Here is a 5,824-nt window from a genome sequence, read left to right as displayed (position 1 = left end):
GGAGGCGCGCGGCGTGGCCGGGGAGAGGCGGTGGGAGCGCGCGGGGCGCGGCGGGAGTTGTAGTCCGAGGCGACGGAGGGCGCTGCGCCTGCGTGGGGCGGGCCGACTCACCTGCGGCTGGGTTTCCCGCAGCCCCGGGTGCTGCGGGGTTGCTGCAAAGGACGGAAGCCACTCAGCGGCGCAGCTGGCCGCAGGAGTCTCCAGACGCCGGGCGGCCTCTCCAGCAGAGGCAGTGACCGCGGAAGTTCCCTCCGTCCGAGCCTCCGGTGCCTGGGGGCGTCGGGGATGATCCCACCCCGGAGACAGCGGGGCTGGGGGAGTTGGGGCAAGGGTAGCGCCAGGGCCGGCAAGTCAGCCCCCTGCAGCCTGTGCTCCCCGGGGGCCCTCGGAATTTCCTAACATTCCCCTGATCGTGCCGCTGGTGCCCCCCCCACCCCCGCCTTCAGAGGTTCCCCACTGCCCTGCAGCAAGTGTCACCCAACCTCCCCAGCACGTGGTGGTGACAGCGATGACTTTTGACTCCAGCATTAGGCAGGCTGTGAGCCAAGGAAGCCGAGACCGAGTCTGCTGGGTACCCCTGAACCCCCGGTGCCTGGCACAGAGAAGGCAAATGCTGATGGATTCAAATTGTGTATTTCCCCCAAGGCATCAAGACTCTTTGCGGGTGGAGCTCCTAATGCACTGTGAGCCCCGCATGAATATTTGATGAGGTATGAAGCCAGAGAGACTACAGTAACATGCAGACAGCAGGCAAAGTCGCTGTTTATGTAACTTCAGAAGCACTAACCCATCTCAGGAGAGGTTACAGGCAGCTTCTGCTGATGGGGGCGCAGGGGTGCAAGGGGCCTGGGACCTCCTGAGCTCTGTGACCTGGACAGACTGAAGCTGATGAAGGGACATGAGAGGAACTTAGGCAGGAGCTTAAAACCGGGAGGACCCTTCTGCTCACAGTGAGCGGGGCGGGGTCAGGAGCCAGGCTCCGGGCTGAGTGGTCAACCCTTGCCTCTGCTGAGTGACCTCTGGCAGTTATGTGATTCCTCTGCATTTCCTTTCTTCCCAAATGGGGCAATGCTATGACTTTTTGTTTACTTGTTTTTAAGATTTTATTTATTTATTTGACAGAGAGAGACAGCAAGAGAGAACACAAGCAAGGGGAGAGGGAGAAGCAGGCTTCCCACGGAGCAGGGAGCCCCATGCGGGGCTCGATCCCGGGATCCTGGGATCATGACCTGAGCCGAAGGCAGATGCTTAACGACTGAGCCACCCAGGCACCCCTGCTATGACTTTTTATACGCACAGGTCCGGCCTTGAGGGGCCACACAAGAGAGGTCAAGGCAGAGTGCAGACAGAGAGGCAGGACCAGGGGCTCATGCCTTTGTTAGGGTCTGCGGGTGGGGTGGTTTGGGCGTCCCGGGCTAGGGCCAGATTGGGCAACTCAGCCCAAAAGAGTGGGGCTTTGATAAGCTGCTTTTATGCTAGAAAGCCCACCACGGGGTTGATGCAGGGCCTGGCCCAGAGAAGGCACCTGTTCTGTGTTCTCTTCCATTCTGTATGTGTCTCTTTGGCATCCATTCCTCATAGGCCCAATTTTATTAACTCACTTTTATTTATTTATTTGTTTGTTTGATGCTCTGGCATCTGGGGCCTTCCGGGCTCCCCGGGGAGAGACTGCCCTTCCAAGGCTCACCAGTTCTCAGAGATAGCAAACCTGTTAACCAGCCAGTCCCCAACCCCTTCTTTCTTTTTCTTTCTTTTCTTCTTTCTTTCCTTCTTTCTTTCTTTCTTTCTTTCTTTCTTTCTTTCTTTCTTTCTTTCTTTCTTTCTTTCTTTGAGAGACAGCGAGAGAGGGAACACAAGCAAGGGGAGTGGGAGAGGGAGAAGCAGGCTCCCCGTGGAGCAGGGAGCCCGATGCGGGGCTCGATCCCAGGACCCTGGGATCATGACCCTAGACGAAGGCAGACGCTTAACGACTGAGCCACCCAGGCGCCCCTCCCCAACCACTTCTTATCTGACTCTCACAGACTCCCACCAAGCCCCAGGCCTGGACCCTGCCTCCCCACTGTCCCATCCTACCCTTTGGAGGGCTGAGTCTTCCCAGCATCCCTCCCCAGCTGGACTGGGCGAGGCCAGTCTAGGTCCTCGGTGGTCTGGGCATTTCTCCTGGGAGGCCCCAGGCACAGCTGCAGTTAAGCCATGGATTCTGCAATCTCCTGCTTGATGCTTGTCTGGAGAGCAGAAGCCCCATGAGGGCAGGCCCCTGCTGGCTTTGCTAGGCTGAGCCTCCGCTCCGCGTGGTCAACATTTGTTGTTGCTGAGTGGGGCACAGGCTGAGCAGCCGCTGGGTTTCTCATAAGCAAGCGAGGCAGGATTGGTAAAGTGAACAGTGACAACCCTCTGGGGTCCTCTGCTCCTGTCCTCACCATCTCTCACCCCCTGCCTTCCAAGGCTGCCCTCCTTCCCCACCCCTGCACCAGCCCCAATCACTTGCAAAAGTGTCGTTCATTCCAGGTACGCCTTTAAGCTTTTATTGAACACAGGCTGGTACTCAGCACTTGAAGAGCTGACCAAGTGTCATTTTTTTTTTTTTTTTAAGATTCATTTATTTGAGAGAACAAGCACGAGCTGGGGGAGGGGCAGAGGGAGAGGGAGAATCCTCAAGTAGACTCCGCGTTCGGAGCACAGAGCTCTGTCCCAGGACCCTGAGATCATGACCTGAGCCGAAATCAAGAGCAGGCTGCTTAACCGACTGAGCCACCCAGGCGCCCCGAATGTCAATGTGTTAAGTAGCATTTACTGCCATCTTCCTAATCATTGAATTAACCCATACTCATTGCAGAAAATGCACACACACACAAATAAAACGAAAATCATCCATCTCCCCTCCCCCAGGGAAAGCAGTGGGTTTGTATTCCAGTGTTGGCTTTCTGGTCTGATAGGGCTCTGGCTAGACAGTGGGACGATAAACAAGGTTTGGTTCCGTACCTTAAATTAACAGTGAAGCCTCACAACAGACCTATGATATGGGTCCCCTTATTATCCCATTTTCCTGATGGGGAAATTGAGGAGCAGAGAGATCACATGGCTGGTCCCAGCCTTCTAGTCAAGATAGCTGAGCTAGTAGGAAGTCAGCACACCCATATCCACACTCATGCACACCCTCCCAACACCAAGAAGTGCATAATCTCTCTGTTCCAAAACAAGAAAGGGAAATATGATATGCAGGCCCTTGAAGGGACCAGGACCAGCCTTGTGGAAGTCAAAGCCACTGGCTCTCTGCAGACAGCTGGAGCCTGAAAGGGACTGCCCTTTGGCGAACCTGAGCCAACCACGATACCGATGGCTCTAGGTAGAGTCATCCCTAAGAAGGTGGAACCCCCAGTGTGTATTGCATGTGGGCCACCCACAAGGAGCAGAAGCCCCAAGCGGGGAAACTCACATAATGTGCCCCACAGCTGGTGACTTCCGTAAGGATCCATAGAGACAGATGCAAAACTGTCTTGCATCCCAGGGCGCACCCCAGGGCAAACCCTAGGGCGTAGGCAGGGAGCCTTGAAAAGATAACTCCTGCTGAAGGTGAAATCTGCCATGTCTGGAGTAGTCAACTGATGTGGCAAACGGGCCTGATCATGTCTGGAGAATTAGCGAGGAGATGCCGATTTGGAAAGAGTTTAAAAGGAAGTCTACAAAAGTAAAGACAGAGCAACTAAATGCAGCACGCCATCCTGAGCAGGATTCTATGGTGGGAAAATACGCCAGGAAACGGTGCTCATTTGTGCCACCCTTGCAACTTTTCTCTGAGTCTGAAATTCCTTTCAAATGAAAAGTTTAAGAACCGTTTGAAAAGAAAGCACATGGAATAATGTGCATAACAACAGAAAAGATACAGGGAAAAACTGTAGACTTTAAAAGAAACAAATGGGAAGGGGGTGCACTGGGCTGGCTCAGTCAGTAGAGCATGTGACTCTTGATCTCAGGGTTGGGAGTTCGAGCCCCACGTAGGGGGTAGAGATGCCTTAAAAGTAAAATTTTCAAAAAAAGAAAGCAAGAAAACCAAATGGAAATGCTCACTGTACGAAATGAAGACATCAAAATGTTTCGAAGAATGCTCCTCTGATAGACTTGTCTAAGGTTTTTTCTCAAAATTTTTAAAAGCAATCTCTACACCCAGCATGGGTCTTGAACCCACAACCTGAGATCGATAGTCACACACCTCACCCACTGAGCCAGCCTCGTGCCCCTGAGGTTTTCTCTTGGTGTGATGGAGTTTATGTGTCCTTGCAGGGAAACCACAGATGAGCGGGCATCGCACGGGGGCAGGTGACATCCTCAGGTGTCACTACTGATGTTAATCTTGATCACCTGGCTACGGGGGGTGTCTGCTAGGGTTCCCACTGTAAACTTACTGTCCTTCCCTTTGTACTTGGAAAGTATGCTGAAGGAGGTACTTCCGAGACTATCCAAGTATTGTTTCTGCTTAAAGAACTTTCACCTGCTAGGCTTAGCATCTGTTGGTGGGTCTTGCCTGTGGCAATGATTACCATGAGGTTCTAATGGTGATTTTCTATTTCCCTCATTCCTTCTGCTATTTATTGGGATTCTGCTGCGAAAAGAGAGCTATCTCTTCTCTCCCATTTATTTATTCAGTTATTTATATCAGCATGGGCTTATGGATCTTTATTTTATTCCTGGGTTATATCATGATGGGATTATTTTGTTATCCAGGTTATTCCAATTTTAGCCATAGGGACCAATTTTTTGTTTGTTCCTGTGCCTTTTTTTTTTTTTTTTTTAAAGCACTTCATCACCTTCTAGTATTACAGCATGCTCTAGGCTCACCTTATGTTTTCCCTGCCACTGCCTTGGAATCCGGCACTTCCCCAAGGGTTCCTGGTTTCTTTTATTGGAGACTGCTATTTAGAAACTGAGATTTGGGTGCAGGTATAGTAAGGACTGCTTTTTAGATGCACCAGTCTAAATGTAGTGTAAGGTCTGCTTTTTCCATATGTAGACCCCTATGTTCCTTCGCATCTTTTGTGCAGTTACTATACTGTTGTACAGTTTACTTTTTTTTTTCTAGAGTAGACTCCACGCCAAGCATGGAGCTTGAACTCACAACCCTGAGATCAAGACCTGAGCTGAGATCACGAGTCGGATGCTTAACGGAGCCACCCAGGCACCCCATACAATTTACCTTTAAAGGTGCTAGAAGCAGGGGCACCTGGCTGGCTCGGTTGGTAGCTCACATGACCCTGGATCTCAGGATCTTGAGTTTGAGACCCACATTGGGCACAGAGCTCACTTAAAAAAAAAATGTGCTAGAAACATTTAGTACATTGCCTTTTTTTTTTTGCCTTAGTTTGTCAGTTACCTTTTAGCACAACTAAAACTAAAGACATTTTTTACTGTACTGTTTTCCATTTCTACACTTCTTGTAGATCCATGTTTCAGTCTGACATCTTAGTTCTCCCTGAATCAGTTCCCTCACTGTTTATTTCTGAGGTCAGCTTTTTTTTTTTTCTGATGTCATCTTTTGAATTCTCAAGGGTGTTTTTGTTTTGTTTAATGAATGTTCTTTTTCACAGCGTCTTGTTCTTGTTTCATGGATGTCTTCCCGAATCTCTGAGGATCCTGAAGAGAGGTTTTAAAAGTTTTCTTCTCTCTGCATGCTCTGTTTACTCATAATTTCTTCCATGTGTTTGATCTGTGCCTCTCCCCCCTGACCTGCTTTCTTCAGATCTACAGTGGGGGGCCCTCGCCTGATGAAATCTAAGAGCGGGGGACTAGCCGATGGTTGGAAATTCTGAGCGTGTGTGGGACGTTTGCT

The sequence above is a fragment of the Callorhinus ursinus genome, unplaced genomic scaffold (assembly GCF_003265705.2).
Source record: "Callorhinus ursinus isolate GAN/ISIS: 27379988/994484 unplaced genomic scaffold, GSC_fseal_2.0 scaffold24, whole genome shotgun sequence".
Classification (NCBI taxonomy): domain Eukaryota; kingdom Metazoa; phylum Chordata; class Mammalia; order Carnivora; family Otariidae; genus Callorhinus; species Callorhinus ursinus.
The sequence above is the reverse complement of the archived record's forward strand: the minus strand, read 5'-3'. Positions refer to the sequence as shown.